The 13,584-nt window shown below is 44.4% G+C and overlaps 1 non-coding gene across 1 annotated transcript; it reads left to right on the top strand.

Annotated features, from left to right (window-relative positions):
- The first annotated feature begins 2,313 nt into the window (after positions 1-2,313).
- On the top strand, positions 2,314-2,420 carry LOC139032287 (U6 spliceosomal RNA). The gene has a single exon (XR_011484822.1). It is a non-coding gene; the product is annotated as a U6 spliceosomal RNA (small nuclear RNA).
- Positions 2,421-13,584: the final 11,164 nt, after the last annotated feature.

The raw sequence follows: 13,584 nt of genomic DNA, 5'->3' as shown, positions 1-13,584 counted from the left end.
CTTGACAAAAGTGATGGTATTTGACATGAAGCATTGGTGAGAATAAAGGAAACTAGGTACTGCTGCTCACTGCTAGGGCCAATTTAACAGTATTTTCTCAATATCAAGTGCATTCACCAGGACTTCCAGGGTTGGAAGAAACGGTGGCTCCCTAATTTCAAATCAACCCACTCACCCTCCTCCCAAAAGAAAGTAAATCAACAAAGAAAGGAAATAAAACCACACAAGAATCTTTGAATTAACCAAAGCAGAGAAATAATCCAAATTCCAAGAGAAGTCACATCAGATACAGCTGCAAGCCTGTGGGTGCAGAGAGTGATGGAGAATAAAATACCAAAATCATATCATAAATGAAGATTAAAAAGATGTTCAAGGGAGAATAGATCCAAATGTAAACTTAATAAAGGACATTGAAGAAAATCCAGAAAGCAACCATGAGAGTGAAAATTAGGTTGAAGAAGTAAAACTGGTCAGAGAGAAAATGGTAGAACTGAAAGATAGGTAAAGGGTTAGCATTTTAAAAACTATTTATTAAGTTGGTGCAAAAGTAACTTCAGTTTTGCATTGTTGAACTTGGCATTGTTGACAACTTTACACATGGACATCACCAGATGGTCAACACCGAAATCAGACGGAGTGTATTCTTTGCTGTCGAAGATGGAGAAGCTCCATACAGTTAGCAAAGACAAGACTGGGAGCTGACTGTGGCTCAGATCAGGAACTCCTTATTGCCAAATTCAGACTGAAATTGAAGAAAGTAGGGAAAACCACTAGACCACTCAGGTATGACCTAAATCAAAGCCTTTACAATTATACAGTGGAAGTGACAAATAGATTCAAGGGATTAGATCTGATAGACAGAGTGCCTGAAGAACTATGGATAGAGGTTCATGACATTGTATAGGAGGCAGGGATCAGACCATTCCCAAGAAAAAGAAATGCAGAAAGGCAAAATGGTTGTCTGAAGAGGCCTTATAAATAACTGAGAAAAGAAGAGAAGTGAAAGGCAAAGGAGAAAATGAAATATATACCCACCTGAATGCAGAGTTCTAAAGGACAGCAAGGAGAGGTAAGAAAGCCTTCCTCAGTGATCAATGCAAAGAAATAGAGGAAACAATAGACTGGGAAAGACTAGAGATCTCTTCAAGAAAATTAGAGATACCAAGGGAATATTTCATGCAAAGATGGGCTCAATAAAGGACAGAAACGATATGGACCTAACAGAAGCAGAAGATGTTAAAAAGAGGTGGCAAGAATACACAGAAGAACTGTACAAAAAAGATCTTCAAGACCCAGATAATCACAATGGTGTGATTACTCACCTAGAGCCAAACATCCTTAGAAGTGAAGTCAAGTGGGCCTCTGGAAGCATCACTATGAACAAAGCTAGTGGAAGTGATGGAATTCCAATTGAGCTATTTCAAATCCTAAAAGATGATGCAGTGAAAGTGCTGCACTCAATAAGCCAGCAAATTTAGAAAACTCAGCAGTGGTCACAGGACTGGAAAAGGCCAGTTTTCATTCCAATCCCAAAGAAAGGCAATGCCAAAGAATGTTCAAACTACCACACAACTGCACTCATCTCACACGCTAGCAAAGTAATGCTCAAAATTCTCCATGTTCTTCAACAGTACATGAACTGAGAACTTTCAGATGGTCAAGCTGGATTTAGAAAAGGCAGAGAACCAGAGATCAAATTGCCAACATCCATTGGATCACCGGAAAAGCAAGAGAATTCCACAAAAACACCTACCTCTGCTTCATTGACTATGCCAAAGCCTTTGACAGTGTGGATCACAACAAACTGTGGAAAATTCTTAAAGAGATGGGAATACCAGACCACCTTAGAAACACCAGACCTCCTGAGAAATCTGTATGCAGGCCAAGAAGCAACAGTCAGAACTGGACATGGAACAGACTGGTTCCAAATTGGGAAAGGAGTACGTCAAGGCTGTATACTGTCACCTGGCTTATTTAATTTATAAGCACAGTACATCATGCGAAATGCCAGTCTGAATGAAGCATAAGCTGGAATCAAGATTGCCGGGAGAAATATCAATAACCCAAGATACACAGATGACACCACCCTTATGGCAGAAAGTGCTGCTGCTGCTGCTGCTGCTAAGTCATGCTAGTTGTGTCAGACGCTTAGCGATCCCATGGACTGTAGCCCGCCGGGCTCCTCCGTCCATGGGATTCTCCAGGCAAGAGTACTGGAGTGGGTTGCCATTGCCTACTCCAGGCAGAAAGTGAAGAAGAACTAAAGAGCCTCTTGATGAAAGTGAAAGAGGAGTGGCTTAAAACTCAACATTCATGCTCGCTTCAGCAGCACATATACTAAAATTGGAATGATACAGAGAAGATTAGCATGGCCCCTGCAGAAGGGTGACATGCAAATTCGTAAAGCATTCCATATTTTTCATGGAGGCAACCTAGATGCCCATCAGCAGATGAATGGATAAGGAAGCTGTGGTACATATACACTATGGAATATTACTCAGCCATTAAAAAGAATTCATTTGAATCAGTTCTAATGAGATGGATGAAACTGGAGCCCATTATACAGAGTGAAGTAAGCCAGAAAGACAAAGACCAATAGAGTATACTAATGCATATATATGGAATTTAAAAGGATGGTAATGATAACCCTATATGCAAAACAGAAAAAGAGACACAGATATACAGAATAGACTTTTAGACTCTGTGGGAGAAGGCGAGGGTGGGATGTTCTGAGAGAACAGCATTGAAACAAGTATACTATCAAGGGTGAAACAGATCACCAGCCCAGGTTGGATGCATGAGATGGGTGCTCGGGGCTGGTGCACTGGGAAGACCCAGAGGGATGGGATGGGGAGGGAGGTGGGAGGGGGGATCGGGATGGGGAATACATGTAAATCCATGGCTGATTCATATCAATGTACGGCAAAAACCACTACAATTTTTTTTAAATTTACTCATTTGAAAAAAAAAAAAGAAAGTGAAAGAGGAGAGTGAAAAAGCTGGCTTAGAACTCAACATTCAAAAAATGAAGAGTAAGGTATTGGGTCCCATCACTTTATGGCAAATAGATGGGGAAACAATTGAAACAGTGACAGTGTCTATTTTTGGGGGCTCCAAACTCACTGCAGATGGTGACTGCAGCCATGAAATTAAAAGATGCTTGCTCCTTGGAAGAAAAGCTATGACCAACCTAGACAGCATATTAAAAAGCAAAGAGGGACTTCCCTGGTGGTCCAGTGGTTAAGAATCCGCATTCCAATGCAGGGGATGCAGGTTTGATCACTGGTTGAGGAACTGAGATCCCACATACTGAAACCAGAGAGCTCATGCATGACACTGAAGACCCAGTGAAGCCAAAAATAAATTTAAAAAAATAAATAAAATTCAATTTAAAAAATAAAATTAAAAGAAGAGACATTACTTTGCCGACAAAGATCTCGTCAAAGCTATAGTTTTTTCCAGTAGTCATGTGTAAATGTGAGAGTTGGACTATAAAGAAAGCTGTGCACTGAAGTATTGATGCTTTTGAACTGTGGTGTTGGAGAACTCTTGAGAGTCCCTTGGACTGCAAGAAGATCAAGCCAGTCCATCCTGAAGGAAATCAGTCCTGAATATTCATTGAAAGGACTGATGCTGAAGCTGAAACTCCAATACTTTTGGCCACCTCATGAGAAGAACTGACTCACTGAAAAAGACCCTGATGCTGGAAAAGGTTGAAGGCAGGGGGAGAACGGGATGACAGAGGATGAGATGGTTGGATGGCATCACTGACTCAATGGACATGAGTTTGAGCAAGCTCTGGGAGTTGGTGATGGACAGGGAGGCCTGGCGTGCTGCAGTCCATGGGGTCACAAAGAGTCAGACTGAACAGAGCAAATGAACTGAACTGATTGTTGAAATTTGCCATTTGATATTGAAGTACATTCTTAAATAAGTGTAGTTACATCATTTTCAAGCACATTTCTTGGTTTATAAGATTTTTGCTAATGAATTATTACTTTATTTTTATTTTATATGTATTTTAGACTATGAAATGATTTTAGACAAAAAGCAAATTCGAGTGATTTTCTTTTTCGAAGTCAAAATGGAGAGCAATTCTTATTCGAGTTCAAAAGCAGCAGGGACAATTTGCAACATCAACAACGCATTTGGTCTGGGAACTCCTAATGAATGTTCAGCGCAATTGTGGTTCAACGAGTTTTGCAAAGGTGATGAGAGCCTTGAAGTTGAGGAGTGCTGTGGCTGGCCATCCAAGGTTGACAGTGACCTCAGAGCGTCATCGAAGCTGATCCTCTTACAACTGCAAGAGAGCCTGCCCGAGATCTCAGCGTCGACCATTCTACGGTCGTTTGGCGTTTGAATCAAATTGGAAAGGTGAAAAAGCTCGGTAAGTGGGTGCCTCATGAGTTGACTGCAAATCAAAAAATCGTCATTTTGAAGAGTCATCTTCTCTTATTCTATGCAACAACAGCGCCCATTTCTCAACTGGATTGTGACATGCGACGAAAAGCGAATTTTTATGACAACCAGCAACAACCAGCTCAGCAGATGGACCAAGAAGGAACTCCAAAGCACTTCCCAAAGCCAAACTTGCATGAAGAAAAGGTCATGGGCACTGTTTGGTGGTCTGCTGTCGGTCTGATCCACTACAGCTTTCTGAATCCTAGCGGAACCATTACATCTGGGGAAGTACGCTCAGCAAATCAATGAGTCGCACAGAAAACTGCAGTCCCTACAGCCAGCATTGGTCAACAGAAAGGGCCCAGTTCTTCTCCATGACAATGCCCGACCACAGGTCGCACAACCAGCGCTTCAAAAGTTGAACAAATTGGGTTACAAAGTTTTGTATTCACCTGACCTCTCGCCAGTTGACTACCACTTCTTCAAGCACCTCGACAACTTTTTGCAGGGAAAACGCTTCCACAACCAGCAGGATGCAGAAAATGCTGTCCAAGCGTTCGAGGGATCCCAAAAGCACAGATTTTTATGCTACAGGAATAAAAGAATTTATTTCTCGTTGGCAAAAATGTGTTGATTGTAATTGTTCCCATCTTGATTAATAAAGATATGTTTGAGCCTAGTTGTAATAATTTAAAATTCAGGGTCTGAAACCCTAATTCCTTTTGCGCCAACCTAACACTTCTTTTTGGCAGTGTCAGCTCTTAGCTGTGGCAAGCGGTTCTCTCCTTATAATGTGCGGGCTTCTCTCATTGCAGCATGTGGCCTCAGTCACTGTGGCTCACGGGCTTGGTTCCCCTGAGCCGCGTGGGGTCTGAGTCCCCTGACCAGGCACGGAACCCACATCCCCTGCAACTGAAGGTGCGTTCTTAACCACTGAATCGCCACAGATGTCCTATGAGCTAAAACTTAAAGCTGTAATCCAGGAAGACTTTCTAGAAATGAAAGACCTGCATCTACACACCAAAAGGGCTCACTGGGTACCATGGAAATTGATGCTAAATCATCAACTCTAAGATACATCCTTATAAAGTTATTGGACTTTAAAGATAGAAAATACACACACACAAAAAGATAGAAAACACTCAAGGCCTCCAGACAAAAATATGAACTAACTTAGGCAGACGTTTGAAAAAACTAACATACATTATATGAGGTACCTAGAATAGACAAATTCATAGAGACAGAAAATAGAATAGAGATGACCAGAGGCTGGAGGGACGAGGGAGCGGGGAGTTATAGTTCAAGGAGTACAGAGATGTTGTTGGAGATGATGAAAAAGTTTCAGGTATAGATAGTGGTGGTTACACAACATGTTAAATGTATTTAATGACATTAAATTGTACACTCATGAATGGTTAAAGTGGTAAATATTATATGTGTAATATATATACATATAGTTACAACAACATAATATACAAAGTAAAGCAATCGTGGAGCCACACTGGGACTTCCTGGTGGTCCAGTGGCTAGTGCTTTCACTGCCAGGGTCCAGACAGTGTCCATCTCTGGTTGGCGAACTAAGATCCCACAAGCTATGTGGTGTGGCCAAGAACAAACACAAAGCACAAAAAAAATCATTCTTAGCTTGCGAGTTGCACAGAAAGAGCAGAGAGGAAGACCTGACCCACAGGCATGGTTGGCCAGCCCTTGCCTTAGGGGTTAAGAATGCTGGGCTAGCAATCCCACTTCTGGGCATACACACCGAGGAAACCAGATCTGAAAGAGACACGTGCACCCCAATGTTCATCGCAGCACTGTTTATAATAGCCAGGACATGGAAGCAACCTAGATGCCCATCAGCAGACGAATGGATGAGGAAGCTGTGGTACATATACACCATGGAATATTACTCAGCCATTAAAAAGAATTCATTTGAATCAGTTCTAATGAGATGGATGAAACTGGAGCCCATTATACAGAGCGAAGTAAGCCAGAAAGATAAAGACCATTACAGTATACTAACACATATATATGGAATTTAGAAAGATGGTAACAATAACCCTATATGCAAAACAGAAAAAGAGACACAAATGTATAGAACAGACTTGTGGACTCTGTGGGAGAAGGCGAGGGTGGGATGTTTCAAGAGATCAGCATCGAAACATGTATATTATCTAGGGTGAAACAGATCACCAGCCCAGGTTGGATTCATGAGACAAGTGCTCGGGCCTGGAGCACTGGGAAGACCCAGAGGGATCGGGTGGAGAGGGAGATGGGAGGGGGGACCGGGATGGGGAATACATGTAAATCCATGGCTAATTCATTTCAATGTATGACAAAAACCACTGCAATGATGTAAAGTAATTAGCCTCCAACTAATAAAAATAAATGGAAAAAAAAAAGAGAGAGAAAAAAAAATTCATGCTTGAAAGTTCAAAAAAAAAAAAGAATGCTGGGCTGTGTGTGTGCTTACTCGCTCAGTCGTGTCCGACCCTTTGCGACCCTGTGGCCTGTAGCCCGCCAGGCTCCTCTGTCCATGGTGATTCTCTGGGCAAGAATACTGGAGCGGGTAGCCGTTCCCTTCTCCAGGGGATCTTCCCAACCTGGGGATCGAGCCCAGGCCTCCCACATTGAATGAAACAACGGCATACTCACAACTCCTCCCTCCCATCTGTTGTGTATTGTTGTATTGTATTTTTGTATATGCTATAATTCCACACTGTTATTAGTTTTGCTTTAGATAGTCAATTATCTTTCAAGGCGATTAAAATAGTCTACACATGACTTTTTTTTTTAACTCATGCCTTTTATATTTACTTTTATTTTAACCATTTCTGGAGACCTTCATTTCTTTGTGTAAGAAATGAAGCACATCTGGGTGCTTATTCTGATATCATATTCTTCCACATAAAGAACTCCTTTGAGATTTCTTGTAGTATAGGTCTGCTGGTGATGAAATGTCTCAGCTTTTGTGTATCTGAACAAGTCTTCAGCTCACCTCATTCTTAAAAAATTATATACAATATAATTGACTTTTTTGCATACAGTTTGATGGATTTTGAGACTTGCATAGGATCCTTTGAGACTTTCCAGGTGACATAGTGGTAAAGAATCTGCCAATGCAGGAGACACAAGGGACGTGAGTTCGATCCCAGGGTCTGAAAGATCCCCTGGAGAAGGGAATGGCAACCCACTCCAGTATTCTTTCCTGGAAGATTCCATAGACAGAGAAGCCTGGCAGGTTACAGTCCTTGGGGTCGAAAAAAGTCAGACACAACTGAGCAACTGACCTCGTATGCATAACATCCTCTAACCACCAGAATCAGGATACAGAATAGTTGTGCTTTCATTAAAAAAGAAAAAAAAATGTTTTATTTTGAAACAATTATTGACTCATAGGAAGTTGCAAAAAAATAGCATAGAAAGTCCTGTGTTACCCTTCCTCTGTGGTAACATCTTACATAACTATTGTACAACATCAAAACCTAACATTGTCAATTCAAGAAACTTACATTAGTATGGTAATCAAACTTATTAGGACCTTATTTACATTTCACCAATTTTTATACACACTCATGTCTCTGTGTGAGTGTATAGTTGTAGGCAGATTTATGCCATTTACGGATTCATGTTACCAGCACCTTCATTTTTGAAAGTTTTTTTTTTTTTTTTTTTTTAGTTTTCAGCCGTGCCATGTGGTATGCAGGATCTTAGTTCCCCCACTAGGGATCGAACTGACACTCCCTGCAGTGGAATCATGGAATCTTAACCACTGGACCACCAGGGAAGTCCTCTGAAAGATATTCTTGATGCAGATAGAATTCTGGGTTGATGTTTCTTCAGCACTTTAAAGAGGTCAGGACTTCCCTGGTCCTCAGTGGTAAAAAAAAAAAATCTGGCTGCCAATGAAGGAGACGTGAGGTCGATCCCTGATCCAGGAAGATCCCACACGCCTCGGGACAACTAAGCCCATGCGCTGCAACTATTGAGCCTGTGCCCTGGAACCCGGGAGCCGCAAGTACTGCGCCCCTGCAGCCTAGAGCCTGTGCTCTGCGACGAGAAGCCCACGCTCTACAACAGAATAGCCCCCGCTCTCCACAACCAGAGAAAAGCCCACGCAGCAATGAAGACCCAGCACAGCTGAAAATAAGATACACAGAATTATTAAAAAACCAAAGATGTCAGCTCATTGTCTCCTGCTTGTATGGCTGTACGGCTGTTAGCATAACTGACGCCATCTTGGGGCTGTTCAGTTCCTCCCGTCCTCCGACTGAGCCTACCTGTGGCTGGACTGGGTAGTAAGTAAATCTCTTCTCTGTGGTCAAAGGTTTTGTAGTTAATAGACACTGTTTAATGGTTGTTTAGGTCCAGGTGGCCTCCATGCTCCATGATGATGAAGACTTTAACTGACATTCCCAGCGCCCAGGAGACTAGTTACCCATTCATATATCTTGGCTTAGGAATGCACTTTGTGTTTCCAAGCACGCATCGCCACACCTGAGGTTGACTGTAAAATTGTCCCGGGGCCTCTCGTTGGAGCACAGTGCAGCTGTGAACGCCTCTGGATCACAGTCTGCTGATTCCATCCTGCCAGTTATCCTTTAATAAACTGATCCATTGGTCACATGGAGCTGCCTCCCTCACTTCTCAGTCTCAAGATGCCTTTTCAGTTCAGTGGACACTTTTTGCTCCCTCTGTCCTCCCTCTTAGTTTCTGACCAGAAGTCTACTGTAATTCTTATCTTTGCTCCTTTGTGTGTATCGAGTATCTTTGGCCCCCTCGGTCTGCCTTCAGGATTTTCTCTTTATCTTTGGTTTTCAGCAGTTTGACTACAATGTGTCTAGGTGTCTTTGCTTTTTGTTTTCTTAGGGGATGCATGCATTCTAAGTTGTTTCAGTTTGTGTCTGAGTCTTCGCAACTCTATAGATGGTAGCCTACCAGACTCTTCTCATTTCATGGGATTTTCCAGGCAAGAATACTGGGGTGGGTTGCCATGTCCTCCTCCAGGGAATCTTCCCGACCCAGGGATCAAACCTGCGTCTCTTACGTCTCCTGCATTGGCAGGTGGGTTCTTTACCACTAGCGCCACCTGGGAACCCCTTTTTTATGGGGGGTGTTATTTATCCCACCTGGTGTCCTCTGTGATTCTTACATCTATATTTGATGTCCTTCATAATTTTTGGAAAAGTTTGATCCACTATCTCTTCAAGTATTCATCTGCCTGTTCTCTCTCTTTCTTCTTTCTGGGACTCCAGTTATACATATATTAGATAATCTGATTTTGTTCCACAGCTTTTGGATGCTCTGTTCTGGTTTTGTTTGTTTTTTCACTTATTTCTCTCTCTGTGTTTCAGTTTAGATAATTTCTATTGAACTATCTTCAAGTTTACCAACTTCTTGCTCAGTTCTGTTGAGTCTGGAGATTAGTCCATAGAAGGCATTCATCTCTGCTACCATGCTGTTTTGTTTTTCTTCTAGAATTTCTGTTTGACTCATAATTTACATTCTGCTGAAATTCCCCATCTGTTTGTGCATGTGGTCCATCTCGTCTACGAGCATTTTTAATGTACAAATCGTGATTGTTTAAAAATCCTTCTCTAGTAGTTTCAACAATAGCATCATTTCTGAATCTGGCTTGGTTGATTCTTTGTCTCTTGACAGTGGAATTTTTTCTTGCTTTTTAGTGTTTTATAATTTTCAACCGAACACCCAGACATTGTGTGTAGAAGAGTAGAGACTAAATTAAGTAGCATCAGTTCCTGGAAATGAGCAAGCATCTTTCACTAGACAATTAGTGTAAGAGCTGAAGTCAGTGCACTTCGGGGCTGAGCTGGTTTGGACTACATTGTTGCTATAGTTACCTTCCTTGCACTACTGATTTCCGGCTTCTCTAGCATCATCTCAAACTTTGGATGAGGACTGGGTGGCTGGGGGGTTTTTAACAATGGTCCTGCTTCACCCCCTCAACTTTCCATCCCTCAGCTGGGTTGCTTATTACTTGGTGCTTGCTAGCCTGGTTTGGGGGTGGGGAGTGGGGGGGACTTGGTTCTTATTCTGATCCAGCCTCAGTCTTTGGCAAACCGTATCCCTGGGTTTGAGAAGCCTCACTCTCAAAGATCACTAAGTTTCCTTAGCGATCCTCTCCTCCTCCCCACGGCAGCAAATTCTGCCTGGTATTTTGGCAGTTCCATGCAGGGGGGTTTCCTGCCACCCCGACCCCCAGTGATAGGAGCCTTGTAATGGTAGGGGCACAGGATCTTGGTCCAGAGGGTTTCTGCCCCTCCCACGTCCCCCAGCCCTGACAGGTCGTCACGTGTGCCCTGTGGGGGAAGGGCTTGCCGCAGGTCCCCAGCAGCTCCAGATTTTCATTCTATAGAGGAGACGGGTCCTGGGGAGGGCAAGACTTCCCACCCTCCCTGCAGGTGCAAGCATGCCCCTCATCCAGGTTGATGGAGGCCTGAGGGGAGAAACCTGCTAGAGGGTACGTGTGTCTGCGACTCCTGGGGGTCCACAGAAGGCCTGTAGCAATGAGTTACAGATTTAGCCTGAATCCCTTACGTGCTTGGCACTTGGCAGATGCACATTACATACTTACTGCATGTTGGGAGGAGATCATGGACTTTTCTAAGCCTGTTTCTGCACCTGTTAAACCGGGATGATGAGCCCCACCTCACCGAGCGCTCACACGAGGCAATGGCTAGGAAAGGGTTTGTGCTGAGTGGCGGTGGTTTAATCACTGAGTCATGTCTGACTCTTTGTGACCCCATGGACTGTAGCCCGCCAGGCTCCTCTGGTCCATGGGGTTTCCCAGGCAAGAATATTGGAGTGGGTTGCCATTTCTTTCTCCAGGGGATCTCCCTGACCCAGGAATTGAACCTGGGGCTCCTACATTGCAGGCAGATTTTTTTTTACCGATTGAGCTACGAGGGAAGCCCAGGAGAAGTGGAGGAGCAAACACACACACAGGGTGGTAAACCCTGGGACCTCTGCTCCCTCACCTGTGGGAAAGCTGAGACGTGCGGCGAGACCAGGACCGAGGGTGAGGGGGTGTGGCTGGCATGTGTGGGGGGACGGTGGTGGGGATAGAGCCAGCAAACCCAAAGGGGAGCTCTGGTTCAGACGGTCGAGATTTAGAGTCTGGCTCCCACAGCGAATCCCTGTTTGACTTGGGGTAAGGTAAATAACCAGTCATCTGTAATATGGGTTTTGGGATTCATGATAATTCAGTGAAAGTTTGTCAAGAGTTTAGAACAGTACTTTGCATAAAGTACTTAACAGATATCAAGGTTTTTTGTTTTGTTTTACTAATCCCTTCATTCATCTATTCAACAAACACCGAGAACCTAGTATGCGCTAGGCATTGGGCAAGGTCCTGGAAATAGGCCATTGAATGCGATAGGGTTCTTGTTGTTAGTGATCAAGAAAAGCAGTCACTGAACAAGAAATCGCCACTGTAAAGGGCTCTCTAAACTTGAAAGTGCTGCGGAATATAAAAGTGTATGTCTGAAGAGGCAACCTTTGAGCTGAGATGTGAAGAACAAGCAGGAATTTGTAGATAAAGGGCAGGTAAGAGTGGGAATTCCCTGCTGGTCCAGTGGTTAGGATTCAGTGCTTTCACTGCCAGGGCTTGGGTTTGATCCCTGGTCAGGGAACTAAAATCCTGCAAGCCACACGGTGAGGCCAAAAAAATTTTTTTAATTGGGAGGAGGGAGCAGTGTAGGGAAGAGTGTACCAGGCAAAGGGAACAGCAGATGTAAAGGCTGAATTAGGAAGACGCAAGCGCCTGGAAGAAGGCCAGAGAGGCTGGAGGTCAGGGGGAGAAGGAGGGCGGAGGGGGGCAGAGAGAGAGGGAGGTGGGGAGGGAATGGCCATAGGCCTCATCCTTAGAGTTGAGTTTTGTCTTAAGATCAATGGGAGGGGCTTCTCTGGTGGAAAGTGAAAGTGAAAGTCGTTCAGTCTTGTCTGACTCTTTGCGACCCCATGGACTATATGGTCCATGGAATCCTCCAGGCCAGAAAACTGGAGTGGGTAGACTTTCCCTTCTCCAGGGTATCTTCCCAACCCAGGGATCGAACCCAGGTCTCCTGCATTGCAGGCGGATTCTTTACCAGCTGAGCCACAAGGGAAGATCAGTGGCTAAGACCCAAAGCTCCCGATGCAGGGGACCTGGGTTCGATCCCTCGTCGGGGAACTAAGATCCCAGATATCAAAAATAAGCCCAGGCGCCACAAAGAGAAGCTCAGCTGGTTACAATGAAGACCCAGTGCAGCCAAAATAAATAACGAATTTTTAAGGGAAAAGATCAATGGGAAGTTATCGGAGAGTATAAGCCAGAGCTTCTCTCTTAGGGAAGGGCTTCCCTCCTAGCTCAGTTGGTAAAGAATCTGCGTGCAATGCATGAGATCTGCGTTCAGTTCCTGGGTTGGGAAGATCCCCTGGAGAAGGAAATGGCAACCCACTCCAGTATTCTTGCCTAGAGAATCCCATGGACAGAGAAGCCTGGCAGGCTACTCTCCATGGGGTTGCAAGAGTTGGACACGACTTAGCAACAGACAGATAAGCCAGAGAATGACATGATCAGCTTCGGGTTTTTAAAAGCATTTCTGCCAGATGTGCAAAGAACAGATCTGAGGAGAGCTGGAGTGGAAACAGGGAGCCTTAGAAAGCAGAGAAAAAAGTGGAGCACGGCACACCCAAGGGAGCTGGGAGCGTGCATCTGGACCTTGTGAGCCAATTCCTTTTCCCTCCTGAGCCCCAAGACAAAAACCTGCTTCTAGAGACGGAATTTGCTAAAGTCCAAGTTTCTTGCCACTTGTAAGATGAGGCCACCAGAGGGCGCAAAACACCCTAAAGGGTCTCGGGATCAGCCCAGATCCTCCACCCACCCAGACTGTCCTAGGACTCAAAGACAGCCCGGGGCGTCCCCTCCCCTCTCCCAATTAAAGGGCTGAGTCCGGGGCCCACGCGAGCCAGCCTCCAGTTCCTTTGTTAGGAAACAGTGAATAAACTGAAGGCCTCGTGGACCGGGAGCCTGAAAACCTGAGCTCTGATCCGTTTCCCCACTGCTCCCGGGCTTGGGCGCGGTACTTCAGGTCTCTGATTCCCCCTCCCCAACATCTGCAAGAATCCTCGCTACTGTTTTCCCTTTTGCTCTCTCATTTGAACCAGGGACCATGTGCTCCC

This window comes from Odocoileus virginianus, chromosome 30 (genome assembly GCF_023699985.2).
Source record: "Odocoileus virginianus isolate 20LAN1187 ecotype Illinois chromosome 30, Ovbor_1.2, whole genome shotgun sequence".
Lineage (NCBI taxonomy): Eukaryota > Metazoa > Chordata > Mammalia > Artiodactyla > Cervidae > Odocoileus > Odocoileus virginianus.
Note: the sequence above shows the minus strand (reverse complement) of the source record. Positions and strands in the feature narration are given on the sequence as shown.